The sequence below is a fragment of the Sus scrofa genome, chromosome 13 (genome assembly GCF_054392235.1).
Source record: "Sus scrofa isolate SSC_HxYL_T2T_F1_AM1 chromosome 13, Sscrofa_HxYL_maternal_Yorkshire_Landrace_v2.0, whole genome shotgun sequence".
NCBI lineage: Eukaryota > Metazoa > Chordata > Mammalia > Artiodactyla > Suidae > Sus > Sus scrofa.
In genome coordinates, this window is record NC_139395.1 from 74,615,513 (window position 1) to 74,642,674 (window position 27,162).

The 27,162-nt window shown below is 38.5% G+C and overlaps 1 long non-coding RNA gene across 6 annotated transcripts in view; it reads right to left on the reverse strand.

Annotated features, from left to right (window-relative positions):
* LOC106505658 (uncharacterized) overlaps positions 1-27,162 on the reverse strand; it is a 1,202,834-nt gene that overhangs the window by 82,168 nt on the left and 1,093,504 nt on the right. For all 6 annotated transcript variants that reach the window (XR_014823614.1, XR_014823616.1, XR_014823623.1 and 3 more), the window contains one exon: positions 7,663-7,818. This is a non-coding gene — a long non-coding RNA (uncharacterized LOC106505658). The remainder of the gene's footprint in view (positions 1-7,662; positions 7,819-27,162) is intronic.

Genomic DNA, 27,162 nt, shown 5'->3' on the forward strand with positions numbered 1-27,162 from the left:
TTTCTCTAATCTCAATGAATTTCAGTTTTCTTCTATCCCATTAAAAATTTAATACTTTCAAGTAAAATATTGGGTTGGTCAGTTGGGGGGTGTGTGTGTGTGTGTGTGTGTCCATAAAGCAATGAGTGAGAATGATGCCAGACCTGTCTTAAAAAAAGATAAGAATACTAATTAGTCTTATTATTATGAAGTTTAAATATTGCCTTGAAATCCTCAGTGAAATATATAGTAGGAGGATTATATTTAGTGCTTCAGAGTCTTTTTATTTATTTATTTATTTTTTTGGTCTCTCAGTTGACTTAGCTAGTCTGGCTCAGGGCCAAATACTGAAAAGCTGAGGTTTCTCTCTGGGCAAATATTGCTTCTGGTTTCTGTGCCACTCATGGATCTCCCCTTTACTGTTCTATGGTCATGATGTCCTTTGTCCTCGGACTCAAGCCTGTTCTCAGTAAGGAATAAAATAGAACTTATTTACATTTCAAAATGAATGTCAAAAGTTGCATTTTCAGCCCAAGGTGAAGAAGGGGGAAGTGTGTGTGGATGGGGCTCTCTCTCTCCTCTACTTGTCACCAGTCCTGAAGTCAGGGGATACCCAAGGCTACCATTATTACACATTTGATCCCATCAGGAGGATTTTCTGGGGTATGTCATTTTATGGGGAGCTTTTTGCCTCCTTGAGAAACTGTAACATAGTTCTGGAAGTCCTAGCCACAGCAATCAGAGAAGTAAAAGAAATAAAAGGAATCCAAATTGGAAAGGAAGAAGTAAAACTATCCCTATTTGCAGATGACATGATACTATACTTAGAGAATCCTAAAGACTCTACCAGAAAACTGTTAGAGCTCATCCACAAATTTGGCAAAGTCGCAGGATACAAAATCAATACACAGAAATTGACAGCATTTCTATACACTAACAATGAAAGAGCAGAAAGAGAAATTAGGGAAGCAATCCTGTTTACCATCACATCCAAAAGAATAAAATACCTAGGAGTAAACATACCTAAAGAGACAAAAGACCTGTACTCTGAAAACTATAAGACTCTGATGAGAGAAATCAAAGATGACACAAATAGATGGAAAGATATACCATGCTCATGGATTGGAAGAGTTAATATTATCAAAATGACTATACTACCTAAGGCAATCTACAGATTCAATGCAATCCCTATCAAATTACCAAGGACATTTTTCACAGAACTCGAACAAAATATTTTAAAGTTTGTTTGGAAGCATGAAAGACCCAGAATAGCCAAAGACATCCTGAAAAAGAAAAATGGAGCTGGAGGTATCAGGCTACCAGACTTCAGACTATACTACAAAGCAACAATCATCAAAACTGCATGGTACTGGCACAAAGACAGAAATATAGATCAGTGGAACAGGATAGAAAGCCCAGAATTCAACCCACGCACCTAAAGCCAACTAATCTATGACAAAGGAGGCAAGGATAGACAATGGAGAAAAGACAGCCTCTTCAATAAGTGGTGCTGGGAAAATGGGACAGCCACATGGAAAAGAAGGAAATTAGAACACACCCTAACACCATACACAAAAATTAAACTCCAAATGGATTAAAGACCTAGATATAAGGCCAGATACTATCAAACTCTTAGAAGAAAACATAGGCCAAACACTCTCTGACATAAATGATAGCAACGTCTTCTCAGATCCACCTATCATAGTATTGACAATAAAAAGAAAAATAAACAAATGGGACCTAATCAAACTTCAAAGTTTCTGCACAGCAAAGGATACCCTAAACAACACAAAAAGACAACCCACAGAATGGGAGAAAATCTTTGCAAGTGAATAGAATGTCAAGGGATTAATCTCCAAAATTTATAAACACATTTAAAGCTCCATACCAAAAAAACAAACAACCTCATACAAAAATGGGCAGAAGATCTAAACAGACAGTTCTCCAAAGAAGACATACAGATGGTCAAGAAACACATGAAAAGATGTTCAACATCACTCATTATTAGAGAAATGTAAATCAAAACCACTCTGATTTACCACCTTACACCAGCCAGAATGGCCATCATCCAAAAGTCTACGAACAGTAAGTGCTGGAGAGTGTGTGGAGAAAAAGGAACCCTATTACACTCTTGGTGGGATTGTAAATTGGTGCAGCTACTGTGGAAAGCAGTATGGAGATTCCTCAGAAAACTACACATAGAACAAACACTTGATCCAGCAATCCCACTCCTGAGCATCTATGCAGAGAAAACCATGACTCGCAAAGACACATGTACTCCAATGTTCATTGCAGCACTATGTGCAATATCCAAGTCATGGAAACAACCTAAATGTCCATTGACAGAGGAGTGGATCCAGAAGATGTGGTACATATACACAATGGAATATTACTCAGCCATTAAAAAGAGCAAAATACCAGCATTTTTTGCAACATGGATGGACCTAGAAACTATCATGCTAAGTGAAGTCAGCCATACAGTGAGACACCAACATCAAATGCTTTCACTGACATGTGGAATCTGAAAAAAGGACAGATTGAACTTTGCAGAACAGATGCTAACTCACAGACATTGAAAAACTTATGGTCTCTGGAGGAGACAGTTTGGGGGTTGGGGGGATGTGCTGCAGGATGGAAATCCTGTGAAATCAGATTGTTATGATCATTATACAACTACAGATGTGATAAATTCATTTGAGTAATAAAAAAATTAAAAAAAGAAACTATATTTTTGTGTGATTTGAGGTGACATTTTATCCACCTATGTAACTTTAAATGGTTTTAGGAGATGAAGAGAATGAAAAAAAGATCTCTAAGAGTCAATAAAATCCTCCTCCCTAACCCCATCCTAATCAAATGGATGGTGGTAATGCTTTCATTTCTAAGGAAGAATACCTGTGTCTCTGAGAGGTGATGTGGGTCCCCCAAGAGTACAAACCTCATGTCTGGGACAAGGGGTGGTGAAGCTGATGATCTATGAGGGGGGGTAGGAGGGAGGAGACTAAGTTTCAAACTCCAGTTTTCAGCATTACACAGATACCATCTCCTACCTACTCCCAAAGGTTCTGACAACCACCCAATTCTTTGCTCAGTCCAATCCTGAGTGTAGTGGCAGAATTCAGGGCCAGGTTTCAAGAACAAATTTCCAATGGAGAAAATCTTCAGTGTTGTGAGATTGACATAGGACCTCAATTTTCTCCACCTGAGATGGAACAGCAGAGGAGTAAAGTCTTTGTAAAGATGGATAAAGAAGGGAGAGGCCTAGAGACTTGTAACTTCTGTTCTTTAATTTGAGCATCAAATTTGCAAAAGAAAAATAATCTCTGAGGAGCTCCGCTTTGAATTGGATGATTTCAAGCATGACCTGAGAATCAGGCACACAAGCAATTAGCAATATGAGTCATGGTCCAGAGTTAAATCCCATTGGTGAGGGGGTGACATTTCTCTTTTCCAGGGCATTTGGCAGCTCCAACAAAACTGCCTGCTGGATCTGCAGCATCCTACTCCTGGGATTTGATATAATGATATGCCTGATAATAACTTTCAGTATAATAGGCCAAGTGTTTAAAAACATGATTTAAAAACATACAGCACTGGAAATATTCTAAAATTAGTTTGTAATGATCATTATACAGCTATAAATATAATAAAATTCACTGAATTAAAAAAGAAAACATATAGCACCTCACTATGAGAGGAATGAAATAAGTCCTAGTCTAATTGTTCAAGAAAACATAGCTAAAATAGACTATTTGCATTATTTTCGTAGCCTCTTCCTTAGGAGGGTCATCTTACTATATTTTTAAGTTCCATCGTAGAACTCAAAAAGAATCAGATAAAACCTGTAGGCCAGGTTTTGTGGCTTTGTTTATAATATTTTTCCCCTTTACATAAACAAAAGGTTATCTTTATGGCTCTCCTGAGAGTGACTGACCTGTGGAGAAGTGGTTTCATTCAGTTTTGTTTTACAGCCTCAAGGAATGTTCGGAGAAATATTTTGACATAACACCAACTCAAGTCATAGAATTTTCAACCAAAGGGAACAGCAGCTTGTTTTTTATGCTGACACATTGGTGATGGTAATTTAAGGGGTGCTGCAGTAAGCTCCTGCAGTTAACCAGAGCTCAAATTCTCCAAGAATTCTCCAAAGTAGATAATTAGTTGGATGTCTGAGTCTTTAAGACTGTGTTCTTGGGGTTGTGGCCATGCAAAGCTACTCCAAAGAAATTGATAGAACACTATAAATTAACTGTAATAAAAAATTAAGAATAAAAAGGCAAAGCTGCCATGATTGGATCTCAAAGGAATCTTTAGCTTGAGGCTGATGTGGCAGCTGCCAAATTCCTTGTGCCTGGCAACACAATCATGTGGAACATCTTCATCTGCATGGTGCAGGCAAACCTGGGTCCACTCTTATTATTCCTCAAAAATGTCCTTCTCTGCCTCTGCTTCTCTTGCTTCCCTATGATGCACTGTGAAGAGACCAAGGGATATGGACAGATCAGAGTCCTACTGCTCTGGCCTACGTGCTCAAAAAGTGCTAGAACAACTAGGCAAAAAGACACATTGCTCCAGGGTTGTTCAAGGCTTTATCATTAAATTCTCTCAGAATTTCACATTTAGATAAACCCAGTACTCCTTTGGATTGCTGTTGGATAATAAGCACTGCAGCACTTTGCATTTGCCTTTTTGCACTGGTTACCAGGAAGCTCAGAAGTTGCTCTGTGCTCTTAGTGAGTTCCAGTAACTGCCATTTTCTGTAGTTTTTTTTTTCTTTCAAGATGTCTTTATTACATTGATTTTGCACTTTTTCCTTTGTTTTTAAATCATTCTATCTATGGCTTTCACTGAAAGCAGCTAAAAGAAATACATAGAACCCATTTATTCTACTGTAAGATATTTAACCTGGTACATTTTTGTTCCTGGTGCTTCAGAGCAACAGTTTTCATATTAGAGGATATTCTTTTTAAGGGTCCATTCTTAGGTATATCACAGGTAGTAATGAAGGAAATACTTGGTATATGTGGTTCAAAAGAGGTTTCTTGATTTTTACATCAAGCTCCTCCATTCATATTGAGAGCTATTGGGGAAAGGTAATATTTTTAAACTTCACTATGATATTTTTCTGATCCAATAAGTCTGACATAGGATCCAGGAATGTGCAATTAAAATTTGTCTTAAAATAATGTTCATACAGAGCATTGGAAACACAATTGCGAAGACTCTAAGAAGCAATGACTAATCATGGTTAAAAATAAATGTGGGGTAGGGGTGGAGATTAACTTCTTTCTGCAGGTGAAGGTCAAACGCCAATTTCATTCCCATAGAATATTTCCTGCCTAAATGGAATTGAAAGGCAGGTGCCCTGGCATCTGGTCCCTGCTTTGCCTGGCATTGTGGTCAACTTGAGGAGTCCATTTCAAGTCTGCACCTCCCATCACGTCATCTGTACAACAAATGAGCAAGCCTGTGCTCAAAAGCACTCTTTCCACCGAGAAAATGCAATGATTCTTCACCACCATCCAGGGAGATGGCGAATTTAGAAACAGGAGGAATTTAATGCCACCAGATAAGCACTGAGCTGTGAGAATGATGGGAAAAGCCTTTTCTGTAAAAAGTCAATATGGCTTGGTTTTTTGCCAGGGAAGCTCACAGCCACTTTTGTTCATAGCATTATACACGGGAAAAATGAATTCACAAGTTGGGCAAAAGGGTTGTTTTCATCAATAGGAGTTGGAAGCCAAATACGCTTGTTAAATATTCACAGTCTATAAAACAAATCTGTAATCTTGATTTCTCTTGGAATAAGGAAGCCTGGTTGAAAGGGATCCCTGGAAGGTGCTGAGCAGCTAGTCAGGTGAATAGATGTCCAAGCTCTTTCTTCAATATCTGTTTCACCTGGGATAACCACTTCCTCATCTCTGAAGATGACCATTCCTTTGTAGCAATGACCACTTGAAATTAATGAGTTCACAATCCTGTGTCTCTTTTGGAAGCAGTTATGTCCAAGATTAATTACCTTCAGTATAAAAAATACCTTTTTTTCCCTTAGTAACTTAAACTCCTTTTTCCATTGCTGTAAGAGCATTACGTTTTAAAGAGAGAGAGGTAATTAAATTAGAACTTGTGGTGGAAAGCAGTGGTGGCTGATAATAATTGCTTTTCAGAACCCACTATAATTGGTGCTCCAAGGATTTTATTTCAAAGCATCAAAGTCAATTTAGAAGCTTGTTTTATCTGGAATTGAGCTGCTTTGATGAAGACACTATGTCTTCTTGTGTCTGGATTTTCTTGAATTTAACTAAACTGTTTTTTTAATGATTGTGTTAATAATTACAGTACCATGATGCTATTTTATGGACACTGGAAGATAAAATTCAAATTCCCCTTTTGCCTATTAGTTAACATTGTAACCACAAAATGTACACAATTCTTGCTCATTAACTGTTTGATAAGCCCTTGAAATTTTACAACCAATAAAAATACCTTTTTCATTAAGTACTTTCCATGCAGTATTTAATATATTAAATTAAGCATAAGAGGATGTTTGTTAATGAATATTCCACTTGTTTTTGCTCACTCTGTTTTCTCTACCTGGAATGTCTCCCCCCCTTTTTTTCTTGATTCAATGGGTAAAATTTTACTTTATCCTTTAAGTCCCAACTTAAATACCACCCATTATGGACTGAATTTTTGTGTCTCTCCAAAATGAGTATGTTGGAAATCTAATACCAATGTGACATAAATTAGGAGGTGGGGCCTGTGGGGTGTAGTTAGGTTATGAGGTTGGAGCCGTCATGAATGGGATTAGTGCCCTTAATAAACAGAGACAAGAACTTGCTTCCTCTCTTTCTATTCTCTACCACATGAGGTTACAATGAGAAGATGGATATCTGTAAGCCAGGAATAGGGCCTTCACCAAGAACTTGACCATGCTGGCACCCTGACCTTGGGCTTTTAGCTTCCAGTGCTGTGAGAAACCACTGTTTGTTGTTTATACCATCCAGTCTATGGCATTCTGTTATAGCAGCCCAAACTCACTACATACAATGCCACCTCTTCCATAGTCTTACTTGATTGACACAAGAGGAGTTCCTTATTCCAAATCCAAGATAATTTTTCTCATCTATAGTATAGTGACCTCAAGAATGCAGTGACTATAAAATGAATGAACATTTGTGGAATCTGAAAGGATATTGTTATCACTGTTATGAATCTTTCTTTGCTTACCTCTTTAGATGCTGCCAGCTTAAAGACATGGGATACCAAATATGCTGGCTAAACACTAGAGTCATCAAAGCACAGCTTTAACCTCTAAGCAGTGGGTACTAATGAATTATCTGCAGAATGGTATTTTTTGTCTGAAAGAAAGAATTGGGGTCCTGAGGTAAACATGTTGTCTTGCTGTGTGACCTTGTGGAAGTCACTTTACTTTTCTGGTTTTCCATTTTCTTTTGTACACAACAAGTTTATCAAACTAAATCTTCATTAAGATTACTTTGCCTCCCATATTCTGTAAGTATAATTATAGGTGGTGAAAACCTTAAAATTGTGCCCAAAATATTTTTAGCATTCAGACTAAATAACATCCTACCTAACCACGCCAACAGAGATGAGATTTCTTCTATGCAATTAAATTTTGGCTTCGTAAAGACAAGGCAAAGCAAAATTTCATTATCTTACCATGCCAGGCAAAGTTGATCAGTTATGTGAATTAGCCAGGTAATTAATAACTGGAGGTGGAACACACCATTTCACTGTTGTGGCATCATCTTGACAAAATTACAGAGTTCTTCCCCTTTTGCAGGAACATCCTGAATTCTGGAATGTTTGCTGGTTCTGTGGAGGATGGAAAAAAGTAAGCTCAGTTATAGATCAAATAACAACTAGCATGATAGTCTTTATTATTTATAACAGTAGTAGAAGCAGTAAAGTGTTAACATTTGCTGAGCAAATACTATGTTCTAGGCATTGTGCCATGTGCTACATGCATTACATCATATATACGATGCTGTGAGGTAAGTCTTCTAATTATTTCTACTGAGGAAACCGAGGCTCAACATGAACAAGTAATTTGACTAGGATTACACAGCTGGTGTGTGGTAGAAAAGAGATGCAAACACATTTAAGTCTGACTCCAGAGTCTTGGCTCTCAGCTAAAATGTTAAACTGACTCACATGCATTATCACTCATCAGGATTAGCATCCAGTTTGCAGAGGACTGGCCCTATAAGGTGTCAACAGAGACCCTGATATTCAGCTGCTATGTACATGTTGGGCTAACAGTATTGTCATCCCTTTCTGGCATCCGTGTGCGTGTGCGTGTGCATGTGTGTGCGTGTGTGTGTGTGTGTGTGTTTGGGGTTTGGGTTTTTTTCCACACATCCAAGGCATTCTTGGATACTAGTTGGGTGTCCTACAACTCACCTCAGTTCTGAGTTCTGTCTACCTTGAGATGGCATCAGATCCCACAGGTTAAGAACTCAATCCAAAAAGACTGCCCCTCTCCCAATTTAAGAAGCCAAGTGCAAATCCAGGTTTCTAGCTGTCCTTCTGACCAAATGGGGACAGATTAGAATTCCCAATGACCCCCTCCTTGGGTTTAATTCATTGCTAGAGCAACTCACAGAACTCAGAAAACCATTTTACTTCCTAAATATTGGTTTATTATAAAAGGATATAACTCAGGAACAGCCAAATGGAAGAGGTGTACAGGTCAGAGTAGGGGAAAAGCACACGGACTTTCCATGACCTCTTTGAGTTCACTGCTCTCCTAGAATCTCCAACATAGAAGGGCTCTGAACCCTGTCCTTATGGTTTTTTATGGGGGTTTCATTACAGAGGCAGGGTTGATTAAGTCATTGGCTGGTGATAATTGATTCCCATCACCAGCCCTTTTCTCCTTCCCAGAGGTGGGAGGATGGGAGGGTGGGAATGAAGGTTCCAACCCTCTAATCACATGGTTGGGTCCTCTGCCAATCAGTGCCCCCTCCTCAAGTGCTTTCTAAGTCTTAACTCATAAGAAAAAATATTTCATCCTTCTCAAACTACAAATTCCAAAGGTTGTAGGGGCTCTGTATAAGAAATAGGGGTGAAGATCAAATGTACATTTCTTATTATAAATCACAATAGCACAATGGCTCTATCGATACTTAAAGTAGAGAAACAATTCTACCAGTTGGAAATGGATGCTGTTGAGTCCCTTGCATGCCTACCCCTTGGCCCCAAGCTACTCTGGTTTCTCCCATAGGCTCCCCTTACATTTTCAACTTTTCTAGTATCTCCTCGAGACCTAGAAATAAAGGGTTGAAAATACATGCCATGAGGGGTACAGGGGGGTGGGCAGTCAGAACCCTACCCCAGGGTTAAGGCTAGCATTCAATTTGGCTGGTTGTTGCCATGCCATAATGATTGTGAATTTAAAAAAATGCATTACTCCTGGTAAACAGGATTATATGTCAATGTATTTAAATGTTTAGGGCAGAGGATCTGTGTTTTTTGTTTTATGGGTGGATGGGGGTGGAAGGGATGGGAGAATATCTTAGCCTCTTTGGGCTGCTATAGTAAAAATACCACAGATTGGGTGGCTTAAACACCAACATTTATGTCTCATGGTTCTGAATTCTGGGAAGTCCAAAATCCCAGTGCTGGCAGATTTGATGTGTTAGGTCAGGGTCCTATTCTTGGCTTATAACCTTTTTGTTTTGTCCTCACCTGGCATAAGGGATGAGGGAGCTCTCTGTGGTCAATTTTATAAGAGTACTAACCCCATTCATGTGATTCCACCTTTATCATCTAAGGATCTCTAAAATAACCCACCTCCTATAATCATCACACTGGGGGTGAGGATTTCAACACATGAATTTAGTGGGACTCAGTCCAAAACAGAGACTCTTTGAAGCAATGACCTGGCAAATCAATATTAAAAAGAATGAATTTGTGACGCTTTAATAGCATCATTTTATTTATTTTTATTTTTTAAGTTCTGGGCAATTTTTATTTTTTCCTTTACATCTTTTGGTAGTTCCATGTTTCAAAATTATACAAATAGATATTTTCCTCAAATATATTGTCCATATGGTATTAAAATTAGTTAAGAGGCCAAAATAATCTTTCCTTGAAAGACTTAAATTAAGCCCTCTTGGCAATTTCAAATTTGTTTCCTTTTTTAAAAAGATTTTTTTTTTTTTTTTGTCTTTTGTTGTTGTTGTTGTTGCTATTTCTTGGGCCGCTCCTGCGGCATATGGAGGTTCCCAGGCTAGGGGTTGAATCGGAGCTGTAGCCACCGGCCTATTCCAGAGCCACAGCAACGTGGGATCCGAGCCGCGTCTGCAACCTACACCACAGCTCATGGCAACGCCGGATCGTTAACCCACTGAGCAAGGGCAGGGACCGAACCCGCAACCTCATGGTTCCTAGTCGGATTCGTTAACCACTGCGCCACGACGGGAACTCCCAAAAGATTTTTTATTAAAGTACAGTTGATTTACAATTTTCCTTCAATTTCTGCTATACAGCAAAGGGACCAAGCCACCCATACACACCCATTTTTTTCATTTTACATCAGGTTCTTACCCAAGAGACTGGATAAACTTCCCTGTACTGTAGAGCAGGACCCCATCACTCATCAGTTCTAAATATAACAGTCTGCATCAACCAGCTCCAAACTCTCCAGCAGCCCTCCCCTCTCCCTTCCCCCATGGCAAACACAAGTCTGACCTCCATGTCCGTGATCTGTTTCTGTTTTGTAGATAGACCACTGGTGCCATATTTTAGACTCCACATGTAAGTGATATCATATGGTGTTTGTCTTTCTCTTTCTTACTTCACTTAGTATGAGAGTATTTAATTCTATCTATGTTGCTGCAAAAGGCATTATTCTTTGTCATCTCGTAATGTCTACATTTCTGTTTATCATCCCCTTGACAGTAGATATATAGATGTAGCAGCAGGTGCCCAGTCCCAGAGTTCTTAGAGGTGTTATTTGTTCACATGAACACAGAGCACGTGTTGGGAGCAGTGGTATCACACTCTCTCTCTCCTGGAGCTTGGTGCCTGCTAGTGATGGGGACTGTGATGTAGGTGGCAGTGATTCACAGTTCACAGGATTGCCTTTGTAGCATGCAGGGGTAGCAGTACCTCCTGGAACCCCTCCTGCTACCAGGTGGCGTTCAGGACTATTTCCTGTAGCTTGCAAGAACAGCAGTCACTCCTGATGCCCCTCCCTTTGCAGCAATGCTCTAGTGACTGCTCTCTGTAGATGCTGGGGCAGGTGCTGCCATTATGCCATCACTCTCTTTGCTTGGCCTCTCTCTAAAGCCCCAAGGGCAGGGGGATTCTCCCTTACTGTTGCTAAAGGGCTCTCTATGTAGCTGCAGGGTGAATATTTCTGGTGGTCCCTTCCCCCACCTGGCTGCTGGTAGGAGTGAACTCTGGAGCTTCTATGGATTGGAATATGGATTAATGGCCCTCCAATGGCTCCCTCAGGGTGGAAAAAGTGCTACTGATATGGGGCTTTGCAGGGACAATAGCAGGGGCCCTCTAGCTTGTGCTTTTCTCCAGCCAGGCAGCCCACTGCTCCAGCAGGGAGTGTGCACTGACAGCCTTTTTTTTTTTTTTTTTTTTGGCACAGATCAGGTGCTGCTAGTGCAGCCCCTGAAGAGCCACTGGGCAGAGTTGTGTGACACTTATGCTTTCCCTGGGCAGGCAGTTTACAAATCCCATGGGGAATGGGTGCTAGTGACTTCTTCTTGGCTCTTTTGGAATCAGTGCTGCTAGTGCGGCCCCTGAAGAGCCACTGGGCAGAGTTGTGTGGCACTTGTGCTTTCCCTGGTCAGGCAGATTACTGTTCTCACTGTGAATGGGCATCACTGGCATTGACTCTTCTGGTGCCACTAGCATGGGGGCCATGGGTAGGAACTGGGAGCTTGAATATACCATTTTAATATTATCCTACAATAAAAAGCAACTAAAGGCTCTTTAGTGAATTGGTTAATTTCAGGGCTGGGGCAAGAAAAAATGGAAGTTGGACCTGTAGCATCCTGGAGGTCCAGATAGTGAGGAAGCTCTAAAAAACAAAACAAAACAAAAACCCAAAATAAAATAAGAAGGATGGGGCATACTTAAAGTGTGTGTCCTGAAAAAGCTCTGAATAGCTGAAATTGGAACAAAATGAGCATCAAATAAATGACAGTATTAGATTGTAACCCAAAAAACTAAATATCCTAAGCCCACAGTGATATAAATAAATGATCAAATAAATAAGGGAGAAGTGATGGCACTTCTTTACAGAATTCCAATTAGTACATGTAAATGGAATGAGAGAGAAAATCATCTTTAGAACACCACAGTAACAAATGCCACTGGGAAGACACTGATGGGTGCTGACAACAACAAGTGAAAGTTTAAGCAGAAAGAGATTATTTGCAGTTTCAAAGGATTTCCCTCAAATATTTAGCAATTAAAAAGGGAAAAATACTTTATATTCAAGAAATCTGGCAAGCCATCTTAGATAAGTGACCAAGTTAACATCACCCATAATAACAATTGATGATCATGTAGCTCCTGATTTGACGCACAGAGAAAAGCGCATTGCCTGTGGTGTACCCTTTCCAAGAATGCACATTCTCCAGTTTAATAATGAAGAAACATTAGGCAAATACAAATTGAGGGACTTTCTTTAATACAACTGCTAAGGTGTTCCAATTGTTGCTCAGTGGGTTGAGAACCTGTTGTAGTCTCCATGAGGATGTGGATTCAATCTCTGGCCTTGCTCATTTGGTTGAGGATCCAGTATTGCCACAAGCTATGGTGTGAGTCACAGAGGTAGCTCAGATCTGGTGTTACCCTTGGCTGTGGCACTGGTTACAGCTACAGCTCCAATTCGACTCCTAGCCTGGGAACATCCATATGCTGCAAGAGCAGCTGTTAAACAAAACAAAACAAAAGAAACCAAGAAACAAAAAACAAAAAACACCACAACTGTGTGGTATTCTTGAAAAGTAATAAAGTCATAAAGCCAAGTAAAGACAAAGAAGTCTTCGATAAGAGGAGACCAAGGAAACGTGACAATCAAATGGAATTTGAGATCCTAGATTGGATCCTGTAAAAGAAAAAGAAAAGAAAACAGAATTTGAGATCCTACAATTGGATCTCATAAAACTAGTGAGATCTGAATAAATTCTGCAATTTAATTGGTAGTAGTGTAAAAGTTTAATTTCTCAGGTTTGATCATGGTTTTATAGTTATGTAAGGGGTTAATACAAGGGGCAGCTGGGTATGTGGGAACTCTGCACTCATTTTGCAACATTTTTCTAAGTCTAAAATTGTCTCAAAATAAAGAGTTAAAAAAAATTACTTTAAGGACCAAAACCCAGGACAGTTTTCTATATTGTGGCATCTAAAGAAATCATTCCCCCCTTTCAAAAAACTTATGGAATTGTTTATGGAATCTATCAAAATAAGCACAAAGTGTGAAGAAAAATTAAATCATCAACATTTGCTAACTTAAAAATATTTACTAAACAAATCTTAATGGATCTCCTACTAGGAGCTAGGTAATGTGCTATCATGGATATTTATTTTCTTTTATACTATATGACCTTCACTTCAAAATCTTTCCTTCTGACGTATCATTTGGAATTTTCTAGACATAAGCCTATTTTCCCTGGAAAATCTGTTTCCCAGCTTGTGCCACCAAAAAATACCCTTGGTGATTGTTAATTTCATTTGATCCTTATGTTACCCTGTATGCCACTGGTTAAGTTCAGGAAATTTTTTTCTGTATTCTACTCTGGAAAAATAAATTGTAGTCCCTATGAGTTCCTGCAATAAATAAATGACTCCATGGTATCACACCAGTCAGCTTGGGAAAAATGAGGCTTAGCTGGTCTCTCACCTCACAGGAGAGAAGAATCAGGATCGAAATCTTGACAACATGCTATCAGAGTGTCTCTGCCGTACCCCACCAGGAATTCTGTCACTTCAACATGATGCAACTTAATTTATGGCTGTGGGACTATAGCCTCAATTATGTATATAACATGGAATGGGAAAATCATTCTAACCTGATAATTTTCCTCATGGATAATATTTCACATGCACAATTTGATGAGAGGATTACATAGCATCTTGCAGAGAGTAACAGGAATGTAATTACGGGACATGACAGCGGCTGAAGCTCAGTCAGTTGATATGACATAGTTTCAAACTTTCTTTATCAACATCTTTTGTACGCTTCAGCTTCAGTGTTCACCTGCCTTGAACTTTGGACAAGTGATTAGAAAAATAAAGGCCCACTTGATAAATTTGATGACAATGAGCTGAGGAAAAAAAAAAAAAACCCAACCAAACGAAAACCCCCAAGAGCCAAGAGAACAGGAAGAAATTTTGGAGTGTGAAGTTCTACAGGATTTGGAAATAATTGTGGAGGTAATAATTGTAAACTAATGAATTATTTTGCGTGGTAATAAATTATTTTACAAAAGAAGCCATGTCTGTGAGTATGCTTCTTTTTCATTATATTCATTAGTTGGGTGTATTTAAAGGACAAACCAGTGCTTAACAGTGTGGAGGTGGGGGGTGGGAGGTGGGAGATAGAGACTATTGGGTATAAGATGGGCTCAAGGACATATGGCACATCATGGGGACTATAGTCAATCTTTTGTAATAACTGTAAATGGGAAGTAAGCTTTGAACTTGTATACAAATAAAATTTTTAAAAGATGACAACCTAAAGGAAAGAAAAAGGCAGCTAGAATTTATACACGTACATATATATGTGTTTATATCTCTATCTATCTATCTATCTATCTATCTATCTATCTATCTATCTATCCTGAAGGTGAGTAATTTATGTAGAGGTGAACAAGAACAGAGAAATAAATAAAAGTTATTGACCTTTAGGAGTGAATATGGATAAGATAATAGCATAACGATAACCTAAAAATATATGCGGGCCTCATGTCCACAATGACGTCCAATATCCACACAAAATTGCATTCTAAGAAGCACAGTCTTGGCACTGTAGGGTGTTAAAAGAAACCCCAATCCTGACTTGGGTCTTCTGAGAAATGTTGAAGGAACCTCATTCTTATGGATTAGCAACCCTTCTCCAAACCTCCTTCCTACAATTTCCAACTCTTTCTGACATCAAATCACCAAACACTCATGAGCCTAAATTCAAGGGTTCTTATCCCTTTGTCCCCATTTTTCTATTATGGAGGTCTCTTCTACTAGTTGTCCACTTGCCTCTCTGATCTGCTTCTTGGAACTTTCTTAAGCCCTGGGGAGGAGGTGAGCTCAGGTCTTCTTATTCTGCCATCTTGGCTACACCCCCCTCTGATCTTCTTTCTTGTCATTCTGTTTCATAAAAGATCAAGAAACTGGAATCATTAAGATGCTCTTTTAGTAGGTAGATGATGACAGGGGAAGTTTGTGTGTGTGTGATGTTCATGGGAGGGGTACTTGGAACAATCCCATGCTACTGAAGCACCACATGGAAGATGTTGGCTTATTCCAGGCTCAACCTGGAAGTGAGTAGAACCCCCTTTTCCCATAAAGGAGTTTCCTTTTCTACCTCACAGTGGCTTTGTTGCCATGTTCTCCATTAAAGAAAGAGGTGTTTTCTCAGACTTAAAACTTGAGAAACTCAAGCATGGAGCCAACTTGTAATTGTTACCCACTGACATAGTGGGTCCATAGGTAGCACCGTTCTTGTTCTTGCTAAGCAGCTGCCTCCTCAGCTAGCTCTCTTCCACACAAAAGTTTCATAAAAGCTTTTTATTATATAATTATACTTCTGTGCTTTGTAGTTGTGTGAGGTAATTCTCAATTAGCATATTTAATTATGAAATTAGGTGTTATAATCACAATATGGAGCAAAAATTTGTCATGAAGTTTTAGTTCATAAACAAATGGCTTTTTCTCTTTAAGGAGGGGAAAAAAACTCCACAAAATCAATGTTAACTTTCTGTTTTGACAGATAGTGAGATTTAATTTATGTGTAGTGCTTAAAGGGAGCATTCCATCTGTTTTCCAGATGGATCCTGCCTTCCCCTTTAGCTGGGAATTTGTCACTCTGGTACATAACTGTCCCTGCAGTCACCATGCTAGGTTTTTTTCTCTCCACTGGGCTATGCTGGGTTTTCCCTCTAGGGAAGACATGGAGCTGATTTTCCTTGAGGTCTATCTTACAGAGTGTTGATGATCAACTGATCCACTTCATTCCATTCAAGATATTTAGTGTGCCTACTGTGTGTTAGGTGTTTTAGGTGATGAAGATGAATTAACCAACTGAGATTGGTGACCAGCTTCTAAACTCACTGAGCACGGAAACAGGGATCTAGAAAATATGTGTGGGAATGTACAAGAGACAGTGCCTAACCATTAGGGCAAGATAGCCACTTTATATGGTATTTCCCAGCAATAAAAATCTATGTTGGAACCAACCAACCCAAGATGCAAAAAACCTGCTCAAACCCACTATGTATCCTACACCACAGTCCTTAACATAGAGCCCAAGGACCCCCTAGAGATTTTATGAGTGGGCTTGATTTTCTTCTGGGTCTGCCTTCATTCTATTTGAGAACAGGTGATAAGTTTACCTATTTTGTGACATGTAAGGTAAGAAATTATAGGTAAAATTTCATGAATTTGAATTTTTTCTGGAGAAAAATGTACATGACTTTATTGATATGGTATGTACTATGGTGTCTGTAACCCACAAAATATTACAGATACTTATTTATATTATACATATATCATATATATTAAGTTCCCCAACATTATCTAGAGGATGGACATAAGGACACAACTCCCACTTTCAAGATATCAGGGCAAACAAAGAACTAGGGAATGGCAAAAACGGTCACTTAGCCAAAGATATAAGCTCCTTTTCTCTAGGGTAGCATTGCCACTAGGAAGCTGCTGTCCTGTCAGGGATATTTCACAATCCTCCTTGTATCCATGATGACTTCTTATGAATAGAATTTAAATGATGTGTATTGCTTTCAAGCTAGGAAGTATAATTTATTCACTTTTTTTCTCTTTTTCTTTTTTTTTACAGATTTATTTATTTTTTGATGAATATTTGTTTATTTTCTGTGCATATTTTTAATTTTTATTTATATATATATATTTTTTCTACTGTACAGCATGGTGACCCTGTTACACATACATGTATACATTCTTTTTTCTCACATTATGTGTTCCATCATAAGTGACTAGACATAGTTCCTAGTGCTACACAGCAGCATCCCACTGCTAATCCACCCCATAGGCAACATTCTGCATCTATTTACCCCAAGCTCCCAGTCCCAAGCTTCCCATTCCCCCTTGGCAACCACAAGTCTATTTTCCAAGCCCATGATTTTCTTTCCTGTGGAAAGTTTCCTTTGTGTCATATATTAGATTCCAGATATAAGTGATATCATATGGCATTTGTCTTTATCTTTCTGACTTATTTCACTCAGTATGAGAGTCTCTAGTTCCATCCATGTTGCTTCAAATGGCATTATTTTGTTCTTTTTTATGGCAGAGTAGTATTCCATTGTGCATCTATACCACACCTTCCTAATCCAACCATCTATCAGTGGACATTTGGGTTGTTTCCATGTCTTGGCTATTGTGAATAGTGCTGCAATGAACATGCAGGTGCATGTGTCTTTTTTAAGTAGAGTTTTGTCTGGACATATGCCCAAGAGTGGGACTGCTGGGTTATATGGTTGTTTTATGTATAGTTTTCTAAGATACCTCCATAGTTTTATCCATAGTGGTTGTACACTCCCACCAACAGTGCATGCAGGACAAAGCCATAAGATGGAAGGAGCCTGGGTTCCTGAATCCCCAGTGGAAGGTGGCTTCATTGAACAACTGTTCAGGTTCAACAGTTAAACTATTTAAGCTAAAATTAAACCTGTTTCTAATATCATTAAAATTTTGGTGTTTATATATTATAGAAGCTAAGATTTATTTATGATACAAAAGCCAGGTCCAACAGAACATGATAAGTATCACAAAACTGTTAAATGGAATGGGATGCTAGAAGAGGAGAGTTGAGGAAGATTAAGGAAGTCATTCAAACTGGGATAAAGCATAAGCATGATGAGTGGATACAAGGGAAGGGTGCATAGAAGGTCAAATGGGTTGTAGCAAGTGGGTAATGGAAAATGAACATTTCAAGCAGAGGGGACAACACATGCAAAGCCCTGGAGGTGAGAGTATTTGGTTGAAAGTGGTTCAGTATGGCTGGAATAGAGAATGGGATATGGGCTGAGGTAAAGGAAATCTACAAGGTCTAGATCCTGAAGGAGTTTATATTTGATGCAAAACAATGATTCTAATCAGATTTGGATTTTTGAAAAATAATTCTGGTTGCTGTGTGAAGGATTAAGGGAGCAAGATGCTAACATAGTAGTCAATGCATAGACAATATTCTAATCCTGCTAGGCAGGGAAAGTGGTTCAAATTAATGGACAGTGGGAAGAGAGAGGAGTGACAGGACTAATGGTGACTACATAAGGAAGAAAAAGGATGTATAGAGCTAGAGCCAAAGATAAATGCTGACATGAGAGAGGAAGGGTCAGAGAACTATGAATACATGATAATGCTGCCAACATTGGCTTTACCATTATCTTGGTGTGTACTTTTTATCTCTGTTGTTTGAGTTTTACCTGTACAATGTGGATGATAAAAGCTAGTTTGCAGCTGAGACCCTGACTGGGGAAGTGTTCTGTAGTTCTACAGTGCTTTACAAAGGGAAGTCCATCATCTACAGGCAGAACTACATAACAGTTCTCTTTGCCTCAGTAATCTAAGTATTGGAGTATTGTGAAGACTCTTTATCGGGAATTTTTGAGGATCCACATGGAGAAGGATCACTTCTATTCTGATGGATCAACCTCACAAGCACTGTGCAGTGAAATCTTCCCCCATGAGCCTACCATCTCCTTCAAAGTGAGTTATAAAGGTTTCAGGGTACCTTGTCTTTCCTTAACTCGATGGCACTTGTGGCAATCACATGCTTAGAGATCTTTGAGGATGTCATCCTATCCTCCAGCACTACCCCTGAAGCCATTCATTTATAGCTTCTTTGAACTGCTCTTCCATCCCTGTCTTCTGGTTACTGACAGTAGTGAGAAGTTCTCCATGATGGAGATAAGCATTCCTAAATTTCCTCATTTCTTCCAAAGGCAGTAGATAGTCAGATGGCAGAAAATGCCTTTGCTTCACCAAATTATTTTCTGTAAGGCCTCTTTGTGAGCACAGGGTGGAAACACTTGGATCTTAACAAATGTTTGCCATGTGACTCTTAGCACAGCACACACTGATTGTGTGCTGCTTCTCCTTGATTCCTGATACCAGCCAGGCTCCCTGTACCATGTTTTACAGTTGGTGATCAAGACACTGATTTCATTTGAAAAAAAAATCAGATCTGCCTCTATCTATAACTAATAAGATTTAGGTATTTAAGTCTGACTTGCAGAAACATATGTCATATTCCTACATCTGGACCATGGAGAGAATTCAAAGAACCTCTCTTTTCAAACCAGATTGACAAAGCATTTTGGGGACTAAAAGAAACCTGATTCCAGCAATTATTCTTACATGTACTTTCCAAGTCTTGGCCAGTCTTGGCAGGCAGCAAGTCATTGTTTATAGTGGAATGAATCTTTGATTGAAGTACCTGGGTCAAGGCTAAAAAGAGGCAGTTCATACAACACAGCAGCTGGTATGACAAACTCTGCATAAAACAACAATTTTCAACAAGTGTATATGTATCATCAGAGCTTTTGGAATCATAAAACTCTCATTTGATTGTCCATTTAAAATGTTTGATTGAGTACATTGTGATACCTAATTTAGTTGTGCTCAACGGTGACATGGATGAAATTCTTCACTTGTGCTTGCAGTACATCAGATGTCTGCCATTCTCCTATGATGAGAAATTACTCCAAAAGGGAAAAGGAGGATATAGGGTAAATAGAGTGACGACTGTCAAAGAGCAATGGGGGCGTATTCCAGCTGGCAGCCTTAGGTAGATGGTATGAGAGTCCAGGTCAGTGAGCTCTCTCAGAGGTGGTTTTGCCTCATTCTACTCCAGTCTACTCCAAAACTTAGCAGTAGAGTCTTGTGCATGTGATGGGCACTGCAATGGGCTGTAGTTTTATCTGCTCAGTGTTTTTTCCCATCTCCCATTTGGTAACTGAACCCCCTTTCCTTTAAGAAACTCCTCCATCAGTGCAGGTGGTTTTTGTGAGACTGTAAATCATTGTTCCTGCTCCAATCCCAGCACAGGGACTGGAGTGGGCAGAGAGACCATGCTGGGCCAGTCATGCACTTCCCTCTGAAATGCTGACTGGCTCAGGAACAGGCCTGGGTCCAAAGTCAGTAAGAAGATTCCACCTCCAAACTTTACCAAATTAGAGAGAGAGTTTTGGCTAACAGGTTGTGAACACAGAGGCCAGAGCTCTCAGAGGCATGGGAGAGACATGGCATAGAGAGAGTGTCAGAGAACATTCCTACTCTGAGCCCTGTAGCCAATAACCAAATCCATACTTGGACTCCCCAGGGACATGTGCTAATACATTCCATTTCCTCCACTTCTTCAGGCAGCTGGTTTGAGTTGGGCTTCTGTCACTTGAAATAAAGAGTTCTAATACAGTTGTTGTAAAAAGGCAATTTCAATGACGGAGTCAATTAAATGTTTCCATGTCTATTGTATTGTGACCCCTGTCCAGACACTACTCATGTTAATTTCTGATTCTAGCATACAATGAAATGATCACTCCTAACACTTTTTTTTTGATAAGAGAGATAAAAAAATCATATTAGGGTGAAGTCAGCCAAGTGGCCGTTTTTTTTTTCCCCCATGTGTGGAAGGAGATTGTTTTTGAATGTTAGAGTAAGGATGTCACTATCTATCACTGCCATAGCAGACCCAGTTGTATATAGCAATTTCCTCTTGGACAAAAGGCAGAAAGAGGTGTCTTGAAAGGTGAAGAGTTGTCATGGAGAAAAATAATCCTTTTCTACACTTGTATCCCACCCTCCACTTTAAGGCTCCATATCATATCGCTTGTTTCTTAAAATGATGGCTTTATTAAGATATATTTCACATACTATATAATTCACATAAAATGTATAATCTGATAGTTTTTTGCATATTTACAGAATTGTGCAACCTTCACCACTATCAGTTTTACAGTATTTTCATTACCCCAAAAAGACACTTTAGTAGGCACCCCCAGTTCTTCCCTATCCTCAGGCAACTACACATCTGATTTCTCTCTTTATGGATTTGCATACTCTGAAATTTCATATAAATGGAATTATACAATATATGATCTCTTGCAACTGATTTCTTTCATTTAGCACCATGTTTTCACTCAGGTACTCTATCCTTTTAATGGCAGAAAAATATTCTATCAATCATATAGATGTGCCACATGTGTTTATTTAGTTATTTGCTGATGGATATTTGGGTTGTTTCCACCTTGGAGCTATTAAGAACAATGCTGTTACAAACGTCATGTACAATGTTTGTGTAGACATATGTTTTCATTTCTCTTAGGTGTATTTCTCAGAATGGAAATGCTGGGTCATAAGATAATTCCATATTTAACTTTTTGAGGAGCTGCCACAGTCTTTCCAAAGTGGCTGCACCACATATATCCCCATCAGCAGAATGTGAGTCTTCCAGTTTCTCCATCTTTACCAGTATTTATGTGTCTTTTTGATTATAACCATCCCTGATGTGAAATGGTATCTCACTGATATTGATTTGCATTTCCCTGATGGCTAATTAGGTTGAACATCCTTTCATGTGTTTCTTGATCATTTTAAAAATCCTCTTTGGAGAAATATCTATTCAGATCATTAGCCCATTTTAAAATGGAGGGATATCAATTTAATAGCAGTGGCAAGGGAACTTTGGTGAACAGAATTTGGCCTCAGGTTTTGGAATGACTTTATCTTTTGCTGGGAAATGCACTCTGTATGGTGTACGGAACATGGAAAGGGATAGAACAAAGAGAAGACAAGTGTTTCATCCCCATTCTGGGTAAGGTAGATGGGCAGGTGGGGCCAAGTGCTAATACCTCTTTTCAACTTACAGGGCTCAATTTGCATATCACCTCCTCAGAGAGGTCTTCCTTGATTGCTTTTCGAGAGAGCCTGTGAATTATGTTTCATATTGGGGCTATCTTAAAAATTTCCTTCATAACACTCTCAACATAATTATTTGACTAGTCTGCTTTGTTTATTTTATTAATTAATTTATTTATTGCTCTGTCTCCTAGGTCTTTGAGGGAAGAATTCATGTCTATCTCTTTACTGCTTTGTTCTCAGCAGCTAGCTTGGTGCCTGGCATAATATTTTTGCTCAAATATTTCTTGAAAGGAAAACAGATCACGTTATAGGAATAGTTATATTAGTTTATCTTCCTCAACTACTGGGGAAAACTTTACAAAATAGTCTCTACTAAATGACTAAATTTCAGTATATGTGCTGCTGAAGTGAGCACAAAATGACTAAATTTCAGATAAACTCAATTCTCTCCCTTATCACTAACATTTACTTGGTACGATCAAATCTATAATGTGCTCTTAATATTCAGCCTTGAAAATTATGATGTATGCTGCACAGTTTTTATATACACTTCATCCAGAGAAAAGTTTAGCTTGAGATAAGTTCTTCCTATTCAGGGTCCTTTATTCATGGACCAAAAGGATATTATTAAGAAGACAATATTTTAATCCGACCATTCTGAGACCACCTGTTATGGAGTTTAAATACCTCAAAGGCTCCACCCATTGTTCTGATTCTATAATAAGGCAAAATCTCCTTTGGTGTAAGATGGTGTCCTCCAAGAACTGGGATAGGAATTTGAAAGGGAGGTGGAGCATGGTTGCATTCCTGACAAGGAACAGATAACCCCCTTCTACGACTGAATTGTGTTCCCTCAAATCCATCTGTTGAAGCCCTAACCTCTTAATGTGATAGTGTTTGGAAATGGTCTATGGGAAGTAATTAGGTTAGATGAGGTCATGAGAGTGGGGCCCTTATGATGGGATTAATGTCCTTATGAAAAGAGAGTAAAGGGCTTTCTCCCTCTCTGCCATGTGAGAACACAGCAAGAGACAGCTGTACAACCAGGAGGAGAGTTCTTACTAGGAACTAAATTAGCCAGCTCCTTGATCTTAGACTTTCCAGCCTCCAGAACCATGAGAAATAAATGTCTGTTGATTAAGCCACCACATCTATGGTATTTTGTTACAGCAGCTCAATCTGACTAAGACAACTGCTCACTAGTAAAATATGGTTCCACAAATGCCCCATGTGAACATTCTTCCTCCTTAGCATTCCATCATGATTGTGCCATATGGATAGCACAGGAAATATGAGATGAGGGGCCCAGCTATGCCCCTCCTTTTCCTGGCTGTTTGAGCTGAGGGTGGGGGTTGCTAGGCTATCTATGCCAGAGAATATAATTTCCATATCTGGCATGGGATCCACAAAAACAATACTTTCTTGATCTTTTTCAAAAGGGTTCATAATGACTGAACACTTGGAACTTATTATGCTCTTCATAGAACACCATGAAATATTGATACATTTAATTCTAGGAACAACTCCAGACAGAAAATATGGCTATATTGTATGTCACAATATAAAATCATAAGCACAAACACACATCCTTAAAAGAACCATACTGATGAATTAAGAGTGATTAGCTGTTTGCATTAACTTTTGCTTTTGCTGCTTATTCATTTGATTTGTTATCAGCTAGCACTCATCAGCAGATGAGCAGTAGCAGGTGCAGAAAGGCTAGAAAATTTTGGCAAAGAAAAGCTTAAAATGGAGAAAATTTTATCCATTAAGTTATACTTTTTGAAAATTGCAAAAACCCAGCAATTACTCCAATTTAGTGATAGAACATATCCGTTTTGCAGAGACTGAAAGTCCCTCAACTTGTTCTTAAAATGGCATACTACAAATTGTACCCTACTGCAAAGGCTGTGACTTGTCTTTTAACAGACACTTTTCTGTCTGTGGGGATATGCTGGGTGGATAAAGGCTAAACATGTTCTTCTTGCTGTCATACAAACAACTGTGGACTTGAATAGGTTTAGTTGGCTAGTGGATTAACCATGTACTCACCACAGATGATATTAAGTGTCATCTCCAGCTTGGAGTTGGGGAGAAAGGGCAAATATTAACCAGGAATATGAGCCTATATGTCCAATTTTGGGTAAGAACTGGTCTCAGCAGTAGGTGCTGTATGTGTAATCAGAATTCAAAGACATCTGTCATATTTTAGATTCCATGTATAAGTGATATTGTATGGTACTTGTCTTTCTCTTTCTGACTTATTCACTTGGTATGAGAATCTCTAGTTGCATCCATATTGCTGCAAATGGCATTATTTTGTTCCTTTCTATGGCTGAGTAGTATTCCATTGTATGTATGTACCACATTTTCTTAATCCATTAATCTGTTGATGGACATTATGTTGTTTCCATGTGTTAGCTATTGTGAATAGTGCTTCAATGAACATGTGGGCGCATGTATCACTATGCATACAGCAGGAATTGATACAACACTGTAAATCAACTATACTCTTAAAAGAGAGAAAAGAAAGACATCTGTCACATGAAGCTTCTCCAATCTAGATTCAGCTGTTTCCAAATTTCTAGCATTAAAAATGATCCAATCACTTCCACTTGTTCCTGTTGAAATCAACATTTATTGAACATATTTATCATACCAAGCATAGGTGATACCGAAGTGCACAATAATCCTATTAATTTTTAACTCATTAATGCTTTAATGTTAATCCATTTATGAGAAAAAAAATTATTCAATAAAGGGTAGAGAAGAAGAGGTAGGAAAGAAAAACTGCTGAACACTTAAAAGGTAAAGAGAACTATGGTACTGATTCAACAGAACTTTTGGGTGTAAGTAACAGAAGACAGTTTGATCTATCCTAAGACACTGTATTTTCAAAGAACCAGCTCTTGGTTTGATTGCTTTTCTCTATTTAAATTTTATTTTCTGTTTTATCAATACCTTCTCTAATTTTTTTACTATTTCTTTTCTTCTGTTTGCTTTAGGAATAATGACTCTTTTTTTCTTCAGCTCCCTAAGGTGAAACCATATATTATTGATTATAGATCTTTCTTTTTTCCTAATATATGTATTTTATGCTGTAAATTTCCTTTTAACAAGTGCTATGCTCCATTCTATAGATTGGTAAGATGTATTTATTTTCATCTGGTCAAAATATCTTAACGTTTCTCTGGACACTTTTTCACTGACACATGTTATTTTGAAATGTGTTGTTTAATTTTTAAGATAACTTGGAATTTTCCAGTTAAGCTTCTCTTATTGATTACTAATTTAATTCCATTGCGGTCTGAGAGCATACTTCGTAGGATTCGTAATTTGTTTAAATGTGTTTAGGTGTAGTTTATGATTCAGAATGTGGTGTATCTAGGTGAAGGTTCCATGTGGGCTTGGGAAGAATGTATATTTTCCTGTTGTTAAGTGGAATATTATATAACTGCTAATTAGATTAAGTTGAGTGACTGTGCTGGTTCATATCATCTATATCCTTACTGATTTTCTGCCTGATAGAGCTATAAATTACTGACAGAAGAATGTTGATCTCTCCATAATAATAATAAATTTGTCTATTTTTTCTTTCAGTTTTATCAGTTTTTTTTTTCCCTCATGTATTTTGACACTCTTGTTAGGTGTATACACAGTAAGTATTCTTATGTCTTCCTGGAGAATTGCCTCCTTTAACATTATATGCCCCATTTCATTCCTGATAATTTCCTTGTTCCAGAATCTGCTTTGTTTGGAATAAATATGAGTATTCCAGATTTTTAACTTTTATTTTTTTTCTTTATTCCTTTTTTTTTTTGCCACACCTGCAGCATGTGGAAGTTTCTGGGCTAGGGGTTGAATTGGAGCTGCCGCTGCCAGTCTATGCCACAGCAACAGCAATGCCAGATCTGAGCTGCATCTGTGACCTACACCATAGCTCACGCAGTGCTGGATACTTTAACCCACTGAGAAAGGCCAGGGATTGAACCTGCATCCTCATGGATACAGTAGGGTTTTTAACATGCTGAGCCATGATGGGAACTCCAAATTTATTTACAATTTTTTTTTTTTCTTTTTCTAGGGCTGCTTCCGCGGCATATGGCGATTCCCAGGCTAGGGGTCAAATTGGAGCTGTAGCCACTGGCCTACACCAGAGCCACAGCAACAGGGGATCCGAGTCGTGTCTGCAACCTACACCACAGCTTACAGCAATGCCGGATCTTTAACCCACTGAGCAAGGCCAGGGAACGAACCCACAACCTCATGGTTCCTAGTTGGATTCGTTAACCACTGCGCCACGACGGGAACTCCAAAATTTTAAAATTTAATTTTATTGGAGTATATTTGATTTACAACATTGTATTATTTTCAGGTCAGTCATATATAAAAGTGTATCCATTCTTTTTTCCCATATAAGTTACTACAAACCATTGAGTAGATTTTCCCATACAATACAACAGGTTCTTGTTAATCATCTATTTTTATATGGTAGTGCATATATGTTATTCTCATCCTCCCACTTCTTCCCTCCCCCCAGTGGTTGCACACATGGTAATAATATTGAAGAACCCCTAATCCTTTCTGATGTTTATGAGAAGAGATGATGCCAAACCTCCTTCTTATGGTCCTCTGGTGAAGTGGATAACTAAGTCTATTAATCTGACATACATTTAGACTGAGTTATTGTGACAAAGGCCTTCCATTATCTATTTCGTCTAGTTGTAAACTGTTTGGATAAATCTCATGAGAGGGAAAGATCAAAGCTACTTCGTTTTATTGGCTATTTTTATATTCCACAAATTCTTAGATTTGACATCGTTTAATACACAACTCAGTACAGAAGAGCAAGGTGGTAACTTCCACTGTAAGATGCTACACCAAACTCCACAAAACAGAAGTAAAAATATCCTAAGATGACAATTCGTGGCAGCTCAATCTGAATGAGATTGTCATTTTTTGATTAATTTATGTTTACTCATTCAAATTTGACCTGAAATAGCCCAAATCCCTAGGAAAAAACTTAAAAAAAGGTACCAGAGTTTCAATAAAACTTTCTGTAAACGTAATTAGAAG